The following is a 20,721-nucleotide window of genomic DNA, read 5'->3' as shown; positions in this document are numbered from 1 at the left end:
TGTAAGCACAAATGAATTGTGCTCCATTTATGGTTAATTAAGAGACTCTATGGAACATTATCTTTCATGTGGTAGAACTCATCCATTTGAAACACCATGAAGTAAAATTTCTTGCCTTAAGGAATTGATACTAAGGACAGAACCTGTAGTTTCATTAGTACATGGAGCTCTCCCATGAGGAAATTCTGTTCACCAGTGCAAACTTGTATCTTGATAATTTACAGTCTTAGAGATAGAGAGTTGCTTAGAGCCTGAAAAGTTAAGTGACTTGTCCAGGATCACACCTAGTATGTGTGGGAAGCAGGACTTGAATCCAAGTTTTCCTGCTTTCAGAGTCAGCTTTCTATCTACTATGCAACCTACTCCTTCCAACTAAGATTATATCTGTTAATTCCTTCCCCACATGACATTTCTATTATATGTATACTAACATACATTGTCACATTAATGAGGACATTGTCTGGTCTATATTGTCTGGAGCATTATTTTAAATATGCATATATTACTCAAACAGATCTGTGATCTCATCAATTTGGGAATTCCCTCCCTTGCTGCAGAAAACCTATCCATGCCTGCCCATCTTGGGTAAGTCTTGTCCGTGCCCTCTCTTCAGTTTGCCATATAAGGTCCACTCAGTGTTCTAAAATAGCCTTACTCTTTTTTTCTTGACATAGCCAAGGTACTTGTGGAACACTGGCTATTTTATTCTTTCCATGTGGCCAGCTCATTTTCTCTTCCTATCACACAGTTGCTTAATCAAGTCTTTTTTACTCCTGTTTTTCTTCAGAGTTCCTCATTGGTTAGAAGTTTCAGCCTTCTTAAACTCATCATGTGCCTCTCAGTTGGCTTCTTGGTGATACTAATTCTCAGTTCTTTATAGAGAGTTGTATTCCATGACTAAGCATATCTTGCTGCCATATAGTAAAACCAGTAGAGTGCTATTATATTTTTTTAATGGGCCTTTGCTTTCATGAGAAGCTTGGGGTCAGCATAGAACCTTTGCCATGTCCTGAAGGCAATCCAAATCACTTTTCTGTCCCTGTTCAACTCTGAGCCCAGTCTGTCCATTTGTACTGTCTACCCAATATGATGAACAATTTTTACAGGTTGTCCATACAAATGCAAGATGAAACTTGGGTGATAGATATTCTTTTATCCACTTGGTCTTTCCTATCTGGATGAGCAGGTGAAACTTCTTTTCCTCTATTTGTTCTTTTTAGTGCCATTTTTCCTCCTTTCTAACTCTAGGACTATGATATTAGGGTCCAAATAAAGTGGTTCCATCATCCTTGATGGAAAAAATAATTTGTTATAATTATTTTTGCATATCTTTTCTATGTTTTCTCCTGTTTGTATTCATCCTTCCATTTTCAGGATGAAGTTACTTATTTTGACCTCTTGCCAAGTTTTGTTTCTCCTCCACTGCTCTCTGCTTTATGAAACAATACTACTCATAATTATATCTCATCCATAATAAGATTTTGTAAATAAGTTTATACTCTAAACTAGTATTTATTGCCCTTGGCAGTCGTCTCCATTTAACAAATAAGTCAAATGTTTGCTGATTAAGGTGCTTTCTTGGCTCCATTTGGTATTCTTGTTCTAGTAACTAATTTTTATCAATTATACTTCTTTATTTAAATTATTATAGTTAGTGTAAGCATCGTTTCTAATGTCCACTTCCCATTGATTTTCAATTATTTGTGAAATAATTCAGTGTTTAATTGTTTCAATTGTGTGCCTTATATTTTTCTATTTTTTTCTGATCTTAGCTCTGATATGCTAATGTACTGTATTCAACAGTGTAATGACTGTACACAATAGCTAATCTACATCATGAAGTTATCTTTTCTCATCATTCTCTACCAATGCTTACTGATTCTTTTCTTGAAGAAAATATTTATGATATTGAAGCTATGAGGTTTCTGTGCAAGCTCTAAGTCTTTGGCATCTCTCATTCCTTCTTCCTAAAACATGCATTTCTACATATTTCTACCCATTCTTATGTTTTCCCACTTTTGCATTGAATTCACTCAGTATCAGAGTGTACATTAATTATATTTGTAGTGTATTATAAATTTCTCTACCAATTAATCCTCATTAACTGATGTTGGACATACTCTGCAATGATTTTCATAGATTGCTTCCTTTTTTCGTAGTACTTATAAATCAGCTATCTGTGTACAGTCAATCCACCAACACATCAAAGTTAAGATTGGGGGAAAAAAGAAGAAATGAGAAAAAATATGTGTATGCATATATGAGAAAAGTATGTACATCTACATATGAGAAAACCTAAATATGTACACATATTTTTCTCACTTATTATAGTTATACTTATTTATAACAAATATAATATATAAAATAATATAATTATCATATAGCCGATTCAAGGATAAGAATTCTTTATTGTTCACAACGTTTAGAATGGTAGATAAGTCTTAAAGAATCAAATATCACCAACAAGATGAAGATAGTATTATTTATGTATTGTCTTTAACAGATCTGTCATTTCATTAATAAAGAAATACATCAACAGTACAGATTTAATATCCTTTTGTTTGTTTGTTTACTTTTTAAAAAAAAGTATTTTATTACTTTCCATTTACATGTAAGGATAGTTTTCAACATTTGTTTTCATAGGATTTTTACTTCCAAATTTTTCTGCCACCCTCTCTTCCCTCCCCCCTCCCCAAGATGGAAAGCAATCTGATATAGGTTATATATGTACATTCACATTAAACATCTTTCTGCATTAGTCATATTGTGAAAGAAGAATCAGAGATCAAGGGAAAAAGCCTCAAAAAAGAAGGAAAAAAACCCAGCAAAAAAGTAGAAACAGTATGGTTCAATCTGCATTCAGAATCCACAGTTCTTTTTTCTGGATGTGGAAAACATTTTCTATCATGAGTTCTTTGAAATTGTTTTGGATCATTGCACTGCTGAGAAGAGCCAAGTCTATCACAGTTGATTATCACACAAAGTTGCTGTTACTGTGTACAGTGTTCTGCTCCTCTCAGTCAGCACCAGTTCATGTAAGTCCTTCCAGGTTTCTCTGAAATCCTCCTGCTCATCATTTCTTAAAGAACAATAGTATTTCATTACCTTCATATACCACAATTTGTTTAGCCACTCCCCAATAGATGGGCATTACTTTGATTTCCAATTCTTTGCTACCATAAAAAGAACTGCTATAAATATTTCTGTACATGTGGGTCCTTTTCCCTCCTCTATAATCTCTTTGGGACACAGACCTAGTAGGGGTATTACTGGGTCTCCAGAATGGTTGGATCAGTTCACAGCTCCACCAACAATGCATTAGTGTTCCAATTTTTCCAAAGCTTCTCCAATATTTATTATTTTCCTTTTTTGTCATATTGGCCAATCTGATAGGTGTCAGGTGGTGCCTCAGAGTTGTTTTAATTTGCATTTCTGCAATCAATAGTGATTTAGAGCTTTGATTTCTTCATCTGAAAAATGCCTGTTCATATCCTTTGACCATTTCTCAATTGGAAAATGAATTGTATTCTTATAAATTTGATTTAATTCCCTATATATTTTAGAAATGAGGCCTTTATCAGAAACAGTGGCTATAAAAATTGGTTCCCAGATTTCTGCCTCCCTTCTAATTTTGGCTGCATTGCTTCTGTTTGTACAAAATCTTTTTAATTTAATGTAATAAAAGTCATCCATCTTGCATTTTGCAATATTCTCTATCTCTTGTTTGGATATAAATTGTTTTCCTGTCCATAGTGGATTGTAATCTCTTTGTGCCTTCTCATCCTGTGCTAGATGTATCAAGATGAAAAAGAGAAGTCTATTTACAAGTTTAACACTTAATCCTCTGCCTCCTCCTGTGGCTTGACAAGCATGGCTCCCTAAGTCCAGTGATTACCTTGATTGTATAATGCATATCTCTCAATAAGCCCTAAGTTTCTCTTGTGTTAGCTAAAATAAAGTTCAAATGAAGGCTTATTGCATCCATCATTTACTGGCTGGCCTGACTCATCTGTAAAAGTCTCCTAAATCCCCCCAAACTATTTCAATCCACTATAACACCAGCCCATCTTCTTCTTCAGCTATATATCTCTTTGATAATATATTTTATGCTGCTTCTTGTGTGGAATTATTCATTGGCAATGTGCAGTAGTCTTTTCACACTCACTATGTTTCTTTCTATTTGTTTGTATAGGTCTCCAAATAATTCATGCAGAAGTTACTCCAGGATCAGAGCAAAGAAAAATTGAAGAAAAGTTTACATGACAGCAAGGACATCATAAGTTGGAACTGAGGAATAATTGAATCAAGACTGAACAGAAGAAGGGGAAGAGGGTGATTCATTTGCTTTTTCAAATCCAAAACAGATGTGGTATAGTAAATATGGGTAATAAACAGTCATTTGTTAAACAAATATATTTAATCAAGTTGCATGCTTTGGGACATTCAATAATTACATGTAACAGACAAAAAAAAATCACCCTCTCCCATTTTATGAATCATTCTTTGTGGTAGGAATAGGAAATAGCTTCATTTTATCAGATAACAGTTACTACCAGAGGCAGAGCACATAGCATAATCCTGTTTAACAAATGCCATAACTCTTCTAAATACTTGTCCCTAGTGGATACAGGGACATCATAATAACAAAGTTATGATGTAATTCAAAAATTCTTATTCTCTGGGATGATTCTTGCTGGTGTTTGCTATTATCATTCCAGGATCATGAGATTTGTAACTAAAGGCTAGAGACCATGGAGTGCAATCCCCCTCCCCCCTTTTAAAGTAGATCTTAAGGTATCCCCTTATTTTTTCCTGAATCTATGATTTCATCAGTGTAGAAGATTCTTTTAATGTGGAAATTTCCTCCTCTAATGAGAGTACATACGTATATGGTAACTTATGATCTTAGAGAGTTTTTTGGGGGCATGAAGAAGTGAACTGACTTTTCTTTGGTTACCTAGCTGGTATGTTACAGAGCCTGGATTTGAATTCAGATTTTTCTGACTCCAATTCTCATTTTCTTTCTATTATAATGCACTTTTTTTTTGGCCGGGCAATGAGGGTTAAGTGACTTGCTCAGTGTCACACAGCTAATAAGTGTCAAGGGTCTGAGGTCAGATTTGAATTCAGTCCTCCTGAATCCAGGGCCGGTGCTTTATCCACTGCACCACCTAGCTGCCCCCTATAATGCACTTTTTAATGGTGACTTTTATACCACAAAAACATTTCATCTGAGAGTGTTTATCACCCAAACAAATTAAGTATAAAGAGAGAGTACGTTTTGTACCTTTACCAACACTAACAGAAAACAAACTCTTCTAGCCAGTGAAAATAAATACATTCCCAAAGCTTTGTGATGATCTGAGCCTGTGGGAGAATTTTTAGTGTATTTTCTGTAGGCAGATACTCTACCTCTTAGGTTGCCAACCCTCCTACTACAATTTGAGAAGTGATATGCCAATATTCCCACCCCTTCCTGGATTGTTCATCTGATGTGCCAAGGGTAGAGAAAGGGTGGAGAGTATCTGTTTACATGCTACTTATTGGATATACATTTCTACAGGCAGCATGTGAAGGAAGGCAAACCATCAGCTCTTAATGGGAGAAACCCATATTCTGCTACTCTAGTCGGTTTCTTTTTTTTTCTTTTCATAATTTTTTATTTATGTTGTTAAATAGTTCCCAATTATATGTAAGAAAAATTTTAATAATCATTTTTTAAAGTTTTGAATTACTTATTCTTTACCTTCTTTCCTCCTGCCTCTTCCCCTTCCTTGAGAAGGCAAGCACCTTGATTTCTATTATATATATGGGGCCATAAAACACAAACAACATAAACAATAAAAATAAAATTTAAAAATTATGCTTCAGTCTACATTCAGAGTTCATCACTTCTCTCTCTGGAAATGGATAGCATTTTTTTTTAATCTTGGATCCTTTGGAATTGTCTTGGATTATTGTCTTGATCAGAGTAGCTAAGTCTTTCACAGATGATCATCTTTATAATACTCTTCTTACTGAGTACAATGTTCTCTTGATTCTGCTCACTTCATTTTGCATGAAATCATATAAGTTTTCCCAGGTTTTTCTGAAATCATCCTGCTTGTCATTTCTCATAGCACAATAATCTCCCATCACAACTTGTTCAACCATTCCCCAGCTGATGGCCATCTCCTCAATTTCCAATTCTTTGCCATAATAAAAAGAGCTGTTATAAATATTTTGTACAAATAGGTCCCTTTCCCTTTTCTTTTATCTCTTTGGGATATGGACCTAGCAGTGGTATTACTCAGTCAAAGGATATGCATGGTTTTATAATTCCAAATTGTTCTACAGAATGGTTGAATCAGTGTACAACTTCACCAGTGGTGCATTAATGTCTCAATTTTCCCACATCCCTTCAACATTCTCCTTTATGGTCATATTAGCCAAACTGATAAGTTTGGGGTGGTAGCTCAGAATTGTCTTAATTTAGAATCCTCTAATCAATGGTAATTTATAGCCTTCATTTCATATGGCTATTGATAGCTTTCATTTCTTCTTCTGAAAACTGCCTGTTCATATACTTTGACCACTTATCAGCTAGGGAATGGATCTCATCTTTTATAAATTTGGCTCTGTTCCCTATATATTTGAGAAATGAGGCCTTTATCAGAGAAACTTGTAAATTTTACCCCAGTTTCCTGTTTTCCTTCTAATTTTGGCTGCATTTGTTTTGTTTGTTTAAAAGCTTTAAATTTCATGTAATTAAATTATTGATTTTACTTCCCATAATTTCCTCTATCTCTTATTTGATCACAAACTCTTCCCTTACTCATAAAAATAAGAGGTACACATTTCTATGATCTCCTAATTTACTCATGATATCAACCTTTATGTCTAAATCATGTACCCATTTTGACCTTGATATATAGTGTGAGATATTGGTCTATGCCTAGTTTCTGCCAAACTGCTTTCAGCATTTTCTGGGCATTTGTATAATACTTGTATAAAGTTCATTTTTTTTCTTTGAGTCTCTGCTAGCAATTGAAATAGAGTTAGATTTCAAATAATTTTTGATACAAGATGATGTGTTTTTTGATTTACTCATCTCTCCAACTAAGCAAAGAGAAAAAGAAATAAATAAAAGCTTTTAAGGAAAGAATTGAAAAGAATAAGGAAAGAAACTGGTAAATCTTACCAAAGAAATGTATTCACTAAAAATTAGAATAGACCAAGAAAGGAATCAATGACTCCATGAACCAGCAAGAAATATTAGAACAAAATCAAAAAAATGAAAAATAGAAGAAAATAGACATTTGATATTAAAAACAACTGACCTGGGAAATAGGTCAAGAAGAGATCATTAGAAATCACTGGACCCCACGAAAAAGCATGATTTTTTAAAAGTTTGGAAACGAACAAACAAGAAATTATAAATGAAAACTATCCTGAAGTATTGGAACTAGGGGAAAGAATAAAAATAGAAAGATATACTGAACACCCTCTGAAAGGAACCCCAGAAGGAAAGTACTAAGAATGTTATAACCAAAATCAAGATCTTCCATATCAAAGGGGGGGGGGGGATGAACACATTTTGAAAGGAGTTCCAGTACCAAGGAACTACAGGAAGTATCATAAAACATCTGATACCTTTTGTTGGTTTTTTTTGCAGGGCTAATGAAGGTTAAATGACTTGCCCAAGGTCACACAGCTAGTAAGTGTCAAGTGTCTGAGGCTAGATTTGATCTCAGGTCCTCCTGAATCCAGGGCTGGTGCTTTATCCACTGTGCCACCTAGCTGCCCCTGATACTTTTACCCTCCCCCCCCCAAAATAGGAGATCTTAAAATACAATTATTCCAAAAGGCACAAGATATAGGCTTACAAGGAAGAATAAGTTATCCTGTGGGGATTGTTTAATTCTACAGGGGAAAAATGGATCTTTAACGAAATAGAGGACTTTTAGGCATTTCTGATGAAAAAACCAGACGTGAGTAGGAACTTTGAAATACAAATATGAGTGCAGAAAAACCTAAAAAAGGTAAATTTATTTGAACAATTGGAAGGAACTGTGAGATGATGTAGTGCTAACATTCTAATAGAGGAGAAGAAATGTGACCTGTAAGAACCGTAATGGCTTCAAGGAGTATTGAGGGAGTTAAATAAGAAAAGCAGAGGTCCTGGAGATGATTTATTCTATCCTGAGAGTTTTAAGAGGGGAAAGACAAGGGAGGATAAAGAGAGGTCTACACTAGTGTAGAATGAAGAAAGAAAGGTTGAAAAATGTTACTTCTTATAATTGATGTGCACAAGAACATACATACATGAAGGAAGGAATGTGGGGAGTGGGAATCAGATGAATCTCCCTCTTATCCGAAATGGACAAAGGGTTGAAATACATACACATATATGCAAACAGATTGGTTTAGAAATACACTAAACAACAGAGAAACAAGCAGTGATAGGGAAGAGGCATGTTAAAAGGAAGACTAATATAAGGAAGGGAATAGTTGCAAACAATATAAACTTCTTAATCCAAAAAGAAGGACTAAAAAGGGGAACAAAAGAAAAGCAAAGAACTAAAATCTAAGTGGGGAGGGTAGGCTTAGATGGCTTCTTCTTCTTCTTCTTCTTCTTCTTCTTCTTCTTCTTCTTCTTCTTCTTCTTCTTCTTCTTCTTCTTCTTCTTCTTCTTTGCACAGGGCAATGAGGATTAAGTGACTTGCCCAGGGTCACACAGCTAGTGTCAAGTGTCTGAAAAAAAAAAAAAAGAAAGTAATGTGTAGAATTTTTATATATTATTTATTTATTTATTTATTGCAGGGCAATGGGGGTTAAGTGACTTGCCCAGGGTCACACAGCTATTAAGCGTCAAGTGTCTGCGGCCGAATTTGAACTCAGGTACTCCTGAATCCAGGGCCGGTGCTTTATATACTGCACCACCTAGCCACCGCCCACTTTAAAAATTTTTTTTAAAAAGCAAGTGTTGTGAAATGAATAGTTGTGGTTTCTTATAAAATGCTCCTTTTGTGTTCTGCTATGTATGTGGAAATGCTCCCCTTTTTGGTGTTAAAAGTTCAGAATAATTTTTCAAAAAAAAAAAGAAATACAAGTATAATCTTGAGTTCTTTAGTCTAATCCAATCCATCAAAACATTTATTAAATCAGTTAATAAACATTTTTAAACCACCTACCACATGCCAGGCACTGCACTAAGCATTGGGGATACAAAATGGTTTATGAATTACTTGGGGTATGGGATCATTTTGGGACTGCAATAGTCATGCATACTATGGTTGTACTGAAATTAGGCTGACTCAGAACATCTGACCTTATCAGATAATGAGGAATTAAGCTGGTTTCCCTTTAATTAGTTCTTGATCAAGTGAATCCTGGGGTTTGTGCTATATACACATCATTCTATTTTGTTGTGTTTTTAATTTTATGGTTTAAAAAATGTATGTCACTCCAGGAAAATGTGCAAAAATTATAGCTCTCTTTATATTATAGCTTTTTAAAAATTATAGCTTTTAAGCTCTTCATTAAACTTTAGAGATATTACAACAATTGTCAGCATGGGCAAGTCAGGTGTCCAAAGAATCATTCAAGCCCACTATAAAATAGGATCAGCCACAATAAAGCACAAAGGAAATCACAGCTGAAAATGAAAATCAATGCCAAGAACTGACAAATGATTCCTCTAGAAGAGTCTAATTGATCCTCAGAAAACAAGCTAAGGCCTTTAGAGGGACTTGGCAAATGAAGGGATTGTTATTGATTCCTCTAGAGTGCAGTGTTGGCTTCTTGAAGTTGAAAGAACAGTAAAATTTAGACAGACTATAAAACATCCTCCAAAAAATGCTTTCGGGATTTTTAAAAAAATTTTTATTGGGCTTAGAAATCTCTATTGAGGGACTAGCACATAACTAAGAAGCTTGTTTTCCAATTTGGTAGCAAAATAGAAGTGATAGAAAGTATAAATAGGATAATATATTCTTGACAATACAGAGTGAAAGAAAGCTTCCATTGGAAACAAGGTAACTCAGCTCAATCAAGAGAGATAGTTCTGTATCTCACCTAAGGGAAAATTCCCTGAGGTATCTAGTTTATCAATCTGAGGTTAGGTACAAGATAGAGACTGCCAACTCCTTTTATGTCAGCTTCTTCCCAGAGTCTTTTCCTTCAGAAACCTGAAGTGGGCTTGTCATCTTCCATCTTCTCTCTTGAAGCAAAAAGCCAGAAATGCTCAAAGTCCAAAGTGACTCAGTAACTCAATAAAAGCTTTAAAAAGACTGAAGAAAACCAAAGAAAATGGAGCTCTCCTGCTTTCCAACCCTGCTCCATCCCTGATGCAGGAACAGGGCACTAATTTCCACCATCAAATAGAGTCCCATTACAATGGGCCTTGGGACTAAGGTTACACATCAATTAATAAACTGCATTAAACAAGGCACAAAAACATCCTTAATTAATTTAGAAACCATTGGATGAAATAACACCATGCTATACAGCAAGTTCTTTATGGCACACAGATGAATAAAATAGCAAGCTAGTTTAGAACAGTATTTAAGTAGAGGCTAGCTCAGTGATGGCAGAAGTTCCATCTAAGTCCTGAGATGGGATTCCTTTGAAAGTGTGGAGAGGAAAGAGCCTCTGTTCCTCAATCCCCTTTGACCAAAGGAATGCCTTATGACCTTCAAAAGGTCATAAGATCTGACTTCTTATGAGTATCCATGAAGTATTCCTGGTACAGTACTGGTAGATTTCAAAGTCTACAATTGGAGCAGAATGACAAAATAGATACCCTGAGGAAAGGAAACTTTTGGAATCTACAAGAAGGCTATGCCATTCCCAAGAAAAACTTAAGAGCCTTATGAAAGGGGAGGGAGGGAGGGAGAGGATTTTCAGTAAAAGGAATTCCAGTATCTGTGAATTATCCCCTTATTCACATGTGCTTTAAGCTTGAGTCAACTTTCCTTTGGAGTTTGTATGTACTTGTAGAGGAATGTGCCCTGGTTTAGGGGAATGTTTATAACAACTATTCTTATTATGGTATCTTATGACATACTTATGTCTAAAAGTAATTAAGGCTGGATGATTAGTTGATATTAATTGATAATTGATGTCATAGTACACTATTGTGGGCTTGTGAACAAGAGCATCAGAGACAACCCCCACCCCTCAGGGTTAGCCCTAGGACCCTGAAGGGAAGAAGTAGCCAGTCACTCTCTAGGGTTCTAGCTTGGGAAGTTAGAAGTTGGGAAATTGAGAATATAGTCTGCCCTACATATACTCTATAATTTAAAGAGGGAGAGAACACTAACAACTATGGGGATAAGGCAAAGCTTATTATAGGATTATTATTAACTTATTATTGTAGGATATGACCCACGAGCTGAGTCTCAAAAACAGCTAAATATTCTAAGAGGCACAGATGAGGAGAAAGTACTTTCTAAGTATAGGGGCCTGAGCACAGGCATGAAAATAGGAAATGGAATCTTGCATATGAGAAACAGTAAAGAAGGCAGTTTAGCTGGACCATGGCAGCTATGAAGGGAAATAATATCTAATAAACCTGGAAAGGTCGGCTAGAACCAAATGGTAAAGGACTTTCAATGTCGAAAAGGGGATTTGTATTTCATACTGGAGACAAAAGGGAGTCATTGAAGTGTCTTGAGCAGGATAGTGACATGATCAGATTGTGCTTTGGGAATATCAATTCAGCAGCTATGTGGAGGATGAATTGAAGAGAGAAGAGCCTGGAAACTGCTGGGAGTCCTCCAAGAAAGGTGCTATATGAATACAGGACATTCTAATTTTGTCTTCTTAGGAATACGTATTTTTAGATGCTGAAGTAAGGACGACAACACATCTAGAAAAAGTATGTCTGGTTCTATTTTTATTTTCTGAATAGGGTGTCATCATTTCCAAATGTGAACAGGAAATATGTCATATGCCATATGTTTTCCAGTGTATGGAACCATGCCCATTTCCATGACATGTCTTAATATAGTACAATAACAAAAAGGTTACAATGAAAATGTGCACTACTGCAAACATTCCTGCCCCATGACACCTGAAATTTAGACAGCCTTGTCATAGAGAAGCCTTAGATTATTCTTTAGGTATGGAATAAATGAACCTCAAATAAACCAATTTAGCAAGACTTATTGAAGAGGGATAGGTATGTTCATCAGATAAATAGAATAATTTGGCTCCATAAGACATGTCAAATTTTGATATCCAAAGTCGTTTGTTATGTAGGTAGAAGAAGAAATATCTGGGAAATAAAAATTTGCCTTACAAGGAATTGGTCTCCCTCTTTCTCTCTTGTTTTGTCTCTTTATCATTAAATGCTTAAAAATTATAGATGGTTTTTAAAAAGTATTATCCTGGGCAAGTCACTTAACCCCAATTGCCTCATAAAAAAAAAAAGTATTATCCCAGATTGTGTCCATTTTTGCTACATGGTGGTTAGCTAGGTTGCTTAAAGCTTTGATTGTCTTTGGGGGTTTAATATCTTTACCATAAGGATGAATTTTCTGCTTTACTTTAATGTACTGACATAAACCTGTCAGAGTAGGATGAAGAAGTCTGCCCAAGTAAGTACTCTTCAGATCAAGCATCTAAAATCAGGCCATGTTTTTATGCTTGGCACACATACCTTGGCTACCATTGATGAGGAAAAACAGCACAGTTGGTGTCTGAGTCACAAAAGTGAAGGAGTAGTAAGTATTCAGTGCTGAGGATTCATCTGCACACCCTAGCTTCAACACTTCCTTCTGCTGTTACTAAGTAGGAGGAATATCCTTTTAAGGGAAATCCGAATTGGGCTGCCACCTGTCATCTAAAGGCTCTATCTCTTAGGAACAACTGGTGAATTGAATATTTAACAAGGCTATAGCTGGAAAAAGAGATTCAACTTCTTTCGCGTGCAAACTTCAAATGTGAGCATTGGCAAATACCCTTCTTACTTGTGCAATGAATGATAGCCCAGTCCTCTACCATCAACATTCTCAACTGTGATTTAGGATTAGAATTGTGGAACTAATGTCATGTTGGGGAATTATATATCTTGATTCTTTCTATTACCTACTCATATGGCATCCAACATAGCAGGCAAACCAAATCTATCACCAACTCAAAACAAGCCTGATTCAAAATTTATCTGTTACTTAATTTACTCCATCTGACTTTATCCTAAACTCAGCATATGTAGACTCAATTTGTACTCTTACTTTGTATTTGAAGATATATGTGGTTTCCCCTTTGGTCCTGCTAGAAGTAAAGGCAAGGTCAGGGAAGGAGTGGGAATATAGTTCTATGTGGCTTGAAATGGTGCTTAGCAAGTAGGTGTCCCAGTGGGAACTGAACAGAAAGAGTGAGCCTAAGAACAAAACAAGTTAATCACCAAGGCAGATAAACAGCCCTGTGTCTCAGCAGATCTAAAGGGCAAAGCATACACCTCAATAAAGCAAACAAACCAAGGCAGGAATGAAGGGAGGGACATAGTATAGAAAGCATAGTCAGAATGTTTGAGTTGGTCTGTCTTATCCTATCACCATATTTTATGTTCAGGGTCATTTTGGCCCAGTCTTCCCCTGCCTAATTAACACAGAACTGTTTTGTTTCCCTCCTACTCAGTAGCTATATGGCTTTATGTTATTTTTATGAAAGCATGACTGGGATAAAGAATTGAGGGAATAGCTAAAGACATTCCAAGTGGAAGCTACAGTAGAAGGATTAGTTGAATGATGACAATCTGGAGGGATTTGTTTTTAACTGATGACACCAAACTCCGCCATTGGCTCTTTGATCAATAATTTTCATTAAAGACAGATAAAACATACTTATAGTTTCCAGATAACAGAAAAATAAAAGGGATAGTTAGCATACTAGATAAAAGAACTGGGATATGCAAAAATCATAAGAAGTTAGACTGATTGGTTGAATATAAAAAGAAAAAATATAACAGGGACAAATCTCTTATACTTGAGGTTTTTTTTTTTAAATCAGCTGTGCAAGTATGGGATGGGACAAATGTGGATAAAAAACAATTCATGTAACTCGGAGGGCTGGACATGGTGCCACATGCCTATAATTGTGGTTGTTTGTCATTAATATGACAAGGAGAGCAGGTCAAGATTCCCATGCTAAACAAATAGGGACTAGTTTGTGAGAAGCTTCTATGCTTCTGATGTGAAAGACCTGGGAGTCTTTAAAAAGAAGAAAGGAAGGAAGAGAAGAGAAGAGAAGAGAAGAGAAGAGAAGAGAAGAGAAGAGAAGAGAAGAGAAGAGAAGAGAAGAGAAGAGAAGAGAAGAGAAGAGAAGAGAAGAGAAGAGAAGAGAAGAGAAGAGAAGAAAAGGACTTAGAATTTTTAATGAACTTCAAGCTCAATGGGAGTCCACAATGTGAAACAGCAGCCAAAAAAGCTGATGTAATCTTGGACTTCATTAACAAAAGTATGGTATCTAGAATGAGAGGTTGCAGGTCCACTAAATTTTTCCTTAGTAAGACCACATCTAGGATACTGTGTTTAGTTGTGCCCTAAGTATCCACTCTATTATATACCAAATAAATAGTGATTATAGTCTTCGCTTGTTGACCTCTGGTGATCTAGAACTCAGTTTGTACTCTTAGGACACAATTTGAAGTTTTCTCACCACCTCATCTTCTGGACATCCTCCAGCTTATCTGTGTCCTTCCTGAACTGTGATGGCCAAAACTAGACACCATACTTTTGTTAGTGTAGTCTATGATTACATAAGCATTTTTGGCTGCCATGCCACATTGTGGACTCATTCTGAGCTTGAAGTCCTTTAAAAATGCAAAGTCCTTTCCTTTCCTTTTCTTTTTTCCTTTTCCTTTCATTTTCTTTCTATAGAAATATAGTTATGGAGATAGATATCTATCTCTATGTTTTTACATAAAATGCATATATATATATACATGTGTGTATATATGGTATATGTAATACCACATACATAAATATACATACATCTTCTCAGGTATGAATTGGACTAAATGGCTTCTAAGGTTCCTCTAGAATTCAGAAATTCTCTAATTCTATGAAAGCTATAATTTTTCTACAATAAATCTAGGAAAGCTTCTTTAACCTTCTCTCTAACTGAGCTTCTATTTCTGCCAACCATCCTATAAAAGGGGGATGTGAAGTAGAGCTGGGAGTCCTTTGAAGTATCAAGCCCTTTACCATGATTGATCTCACCAGATTAGCTTCCAAAATTTCAACCTAGAAAAAGTATTATTTGCATTCTATAATCACTATTTAGAAAACAGTAACATGAGCACCACTAAGTATGTATAAACAACACCACAATAGCATGAATTGTGCTGTGATTTCTCAGTGTTAAATGCTCTTAGGAGGGATGTTGTTGTTCAGTTGCTTCAGTTGTGTCTGCCTCTTTATAACCCCATTTGAGGTTTTCTTGGCAAAGATACTGAAGTGGTTTGCCATTTCCTTCTCCACATCATTTTATAGATGAGGAAACTGAGGCAAACAGGGTTAAGTGACTTGCCCAATGTTGTACAGTTAGTAAGTGTTTGAGGCCGGATTTGAACTGTGGTAAAAAGTGAAAGCTTTTCACTAAGATTTAAGAGTTGGTTAGCGATAACTGAAGGACACCAGTTTTTGAAGGACCGCCCTTTCGGGGAGGAGACCATGACAAACAGCCGTGCGTCTGCTAAGCACTCCACTTCTGGGGTATGAGCTTAAAAACAAGGAGAGAATGGAAGTGGTCTCTCTTGTTCTACACACACACTGACTCAGGTTTGACAGCGTGGTCTTTGGTGATCAGCCTGGTCCTCCGTAACAGCACATGCTTGACGTGGTTCTCAGCCTCAGAGGTGGCCTTGGGATTTGGTGAGTTCTATACAGAATATAGACTAAGCGTAGCTCTAAGACTACTTATTTGTATTTCTATTTTCCTATTTCTCTAATCAGCATCACCTTGTTTGTTGGCTAATTAATTCCCAAACAATAAAAGCTAAGTAATCCATCTCTAATTAAAGCTCAGAGGCTTCTTTCTCTTACTGGTCTGGGAGATATATAAGGGAAAGGTTAAAGGGAAGTTTAATGCTCTTATATCCAATTTTAAATCTCACAGAACTTAGATCTTCATGACTCCAGGTCAGATGCTCTCTCCACTGCACTGCCTAGCTGTCCAAGAGGTATCTATCTATCATTGCATCTATTTTACAGAATGAGAAGCTGAAATTAGAAGGTCAAGTGAAGTGCTCTAGGATCAGAATCAGAGTAGGAAACAAAATCCAATTTAATTCTATTTCACAGACATTCAATTGTAATACTTCTTTCTTTAGAACACCTTAGTCTAATGCCAATTATGGGAAAAATATTCCTCAAGCTCTAGTGTTTAAATTTAGAAGCACCGAGAATTCACAATGGGAGAATACATTTAAAGAATAATGTCTTAAATGAATTGTCATCTGTGAACAAATGTGTGGGACTAAGATATTCCTAGAACTCAGACAAGCAATTAACTCATCATTATGGGAAGAAGTAAAGCAGATCCTAAAATGAGAGATGCTTTAAAAAATACTTCTATGCTGGACATTGCCAACGTAGTAATTTGTTTTGTTTGACTATGCATATTTGTTACAAGTTTTTCTCCCCAATGAAAATGGGGTGGGGGAGAGTGGATGGAGTGAAAATTAATTTTTACTAACTGGAAAAATAAAATTTAATTAACAATTTCAGTGCAAATTAAAACAATTCTGATTTTTCACATCACACCAATCATGATTTCTTTGGATATGAGAATATGAACATGGATGCCCAGGAAGATGGTAGTGCCCTCAAGAGAATTAGGGAAGTTAATAAAAAGGGGGGAAGGTTATAGAAAGGTCCTATATATAGCAAAATAGTCATAGCATCCCTCTTTGTGGTAGGTATGTTAGCAAAAACCTGAAAACAAAAGAAAGTGGGGAGTCATTAATTGGGAATAACTAAATAAATTGTGATATATATGAATGAGTAAATATCATGTAGGAGAAAACAAATATGAAGAATTTAGAGAAACATGTAAAGACTTATATAAACTGAATCAGAACAATATGCACAATGCGTACAATAATGTAAATGAAAACAACACTAAATGGCATCCAAACATATTATTTTCAATGACCACATTTCATCCCAGACAACAGATGAGGAAACACATTTCCTTTCTCCCTAAAGAGAGATTGGAGGGGGCAGCTAGGTGGCGCAGTGGATAAAGCACTGGCCCTGGATTCAGGAGTACCTGAGTTCGAATCTGGCCTCCGACACTTGACACTTACTAGCTGTGTGATCCTGGGCAAGTCACTTAACCCCCATTGCCCCGCAAAAAAAGAGAGCGAGAGAGAGAAAGAGATTGGAGTACTGCACAATGAATAAAACATGATTTTACATATCTGTATATTTTAAGGAAAATAAGATATTTGTAAAGAAGTTACCCCATATTTTCTGCTGTATTTATTCAAAGGAAAAAAAATGTCCCCATGGGAAAAAGCTACGTTTACCAAAATAACAGATAATTATAAGCTCCCTGCTTCTTTAAGGCTAAATTTAAGTTGTTTAACTTTTCTGAATAAGCAGCTGTAAGAGGCACAAATAGGTTTATTATTAGGCCAAGTGCTTTGGCTATCCTAAGTACAGAGTTATTTTTAGCTCTATTTACATAACCAATATATTTTAAAGCATAAGTTGGAAGAGACTGCCTTTTTCAAAAATCATTTGATTTTTCAGGTGTGTTTTAGCTGTAGAAAAGTGTGCAGTTGAATTGATTGACTACCCACCCAATTCAATCTATATACTAAAGTTAAGATAAGCTAATAATTGGTAATTGGTAATTGTTGGATTTATTTTGGGATTACAATATCAGAAAATATAATATGAAATATTTTATTATACTAAGAACAACCCTGAATTACTAAATCTGTGCATTAGAACCTTCAAATTCTCCAATGGGATTGGACTTCTCCCAGAAGGCAACTGGACATTTGGTCTGTGGCCTGTAGAGTAACTTGATTCTTTTGCTCTTCAGGAGAGAGGTGATGCTGAAGCCCTTGGAAATTCTGCCTTGTAGGCTGGCCTCATGGGACTTAGTCCAGCCTACTATATGGAGGCTTCCTAATTCTGATTCAACAGAAATAGCATCATTTGAGATAAGCATATGGTATTTAAATTGGCCAGAAAAGATAGAGATTTTAAAAACTCTACCACATAGTAGGTGCACAGTCACTATTTGTTGAAATAAGAAAAATATTAGTGAATGAGCAACATGATTCCAACAGACAAAGGTACCCAAACAGAGGCAAAGAGGACAAGACTCTGCCTACAGACATTTTAGCTACTTATTAAACAACAGTGACTCTACAGGTACAATGTATACTGGGGTCCACTGATATTTTCAGTGATGTCACTATACAGATGACAGCTACTGTGAACAATGTCACCTTCCAATGTACAACATTGTTAGACAGCCATGGGAATGCGAACCTGTAATCTTCTATGATGAGCCCCTTGCCCCCTCAAAAACAATTAGATAACCCAAGGAGACTTTTGGTGAGTACATTTGTTGGTGTAACCATTTTACTAGGTGGTTCAATAAAACAAGATTTTGTTTAATTTTCTTGTTTTACTTACAAAGTTTTTAAAGATCAAATTTTATACTGTCTATCTATCTTAGAGGAGAAGGTCTGGCCATAACACTTTTAAAATGCTGCATTATTTATACTGTACCAGGGTGTGTTGGATCAGGAAGAGGACAGCCCTTTAGGATCTAAGAAATTCATGAGAATAGTCAGGAAAGAAACATCCTCAAGCTTATTATGCCATTCTTTTGTCCCTGAGGGCACATTCGTGATTATTATAGAGGACCCTTGTGAAAACACTCAAATGGATCTCCTAATTTATCAATGTAGGTATTTCATTAGTGATATGGCTCACAACCCCTCTGTGTCTCCCCATCTCCCCATGCTGTGTGACTCTTGTTCATCACTTTTCCTCACTGCAGGTCCTCTCTATATCCTGGATGCCTTCTTGGCTTTCTCCTGACATCGTACACCATGTAAAGATAGACCATGTGGCCAATACAGTCCTTTTACTCATACATTTCTTTGATGAAGGCCTTTGTTATGATTCTCTTTCATAACTCCTTACTTCTCATATGTTACAAACTATTCACATTATGTACACTGAAGAAGAGAGCTTAAATGGAAGCAAATAATGAGAACAATGAAATATTGATAGCTTAGTATACAGCTGGGCTATTTTGACAGAACAGGCTATAAATTAGTCTATTAAATCCTGTCCAAATTTCTTACCAAATATCGCAAGCAAATGAATATACTTAATATTTTTAGTTGTATCATTTCCTTAATAATGCCTTTTATTAGTAACTTAATTTATATGGCACTTTAACATTTGAAATGCATTTTATACATGCTATCTCATTTCACTTTTGCAACAATTCCCTGAAACAAGTATGACAAATATTTAATAGATGAAGAAACTGAGACTGAGATATTAAGTGACTTTGTTGTGATCATACAGCTAAGTGTTGGTGGTAGAATTCAAACCCAGTTCTTCCTCATCTCAAGTACAGAATTCTTTGCACTACATAAGCATAAAGAGATAGCTTGGTGATACAATGGATAAAGTGTTGGGCTTGGAATCACAAGGCCCTGAGTTCAAATCCAGCTTCAGAGACTTATTAGCTGTGTGACCCTGAGCAAATCACTTAACCTCTGTCTTCCTCAATTTCCTCAACTGTAAAATGGAGATAATAGTAGCATCTACCTCACAGGGTTGTTGTGAAGATCAAATGAGGTAGTATTTATAAAAAGAACTTAGCACAGTATCTGCCACATAGTAGGTGCTTAATATATGCTTATTCCCATCCTCTATACTATGCTGCTTTTCTATAGATTCAACAAATATAGCTATCATAATTGTATATGTATTAAATATGACAATTCATCCTTTGTTTATAAATCAGAGGTCACCTGAATTCTGATTTGTGATATCAGTGTTCAGTTTATCCATACCTAAAGTTACTAGGCAAGAAGTCCAGGCATCATTTCATGCATCGCAGGATTTATAAACCTACATGACCTTAAATTTTATTTTTATTCTGAACTTAACACCAGCAAAATGGCTATTTCCATTTCAAAAAGTGAAATAAAGTGAAAGGAAGAAATGTTTTCTTAAAGGGAGAATTTTCAGGGGGCAACTAGATGGTGTAGTAGATAAAGCACCAGCCCTGGATTCAGGAGGACCCAAGTTCAAATTTGGCCTCAGACACCTGACATTTACTGTGTGACCCTGGGCAAGTCACTTGACCCTCATTGCCCCACCAAAAAAGTAAATAAATAAATGAAAGAATTTTCACCTCCAGGGGTCAAGTTCTTTTGGAATACAGGACAGCTAATTGACAAAGTAGAATCAATGGGTATTTAATGTTTTTGAACCTACTTTATCTTGTCCACAAATCCCTATTTCTTAGGGATAGAAATTCCCCTATAAGTCCCATCACTTCCTGTTTGCCAAAGAGCATCTCTTGAAAATCATTTCGTAAAATGGAGATAATAATCTCGCATCTATCTGACAGGGTTGTTGTGAGATTCATATGATGTGATATTTGGCGGGTGACCTTTCAATAAACTGCCAATGACTGGGTATGAGGTATGTGTGTAGGGGTGAGTATGTGTGTCTGTGTGTG

Source organism: Dromiciops gliroides, chromosome 2 (genome assembly GCF_019393635.1).
Source record: "Dromiciops gliroides isolate mDroGli1 chromosome 2, mDroGli1.pri, whole genome shotgun sequence".
In the NCBI taxonomy this organism is placed as follows: domain Eukaryota; kingdom Metazoa; phylum Chordata; class Mammalia; order Microbiotheria; family Microbiotheriidae; genus Dromiciops; species Dromiciops gliroides.
This window is presented reverse-complemented; position numbering follows the sequence as displayed.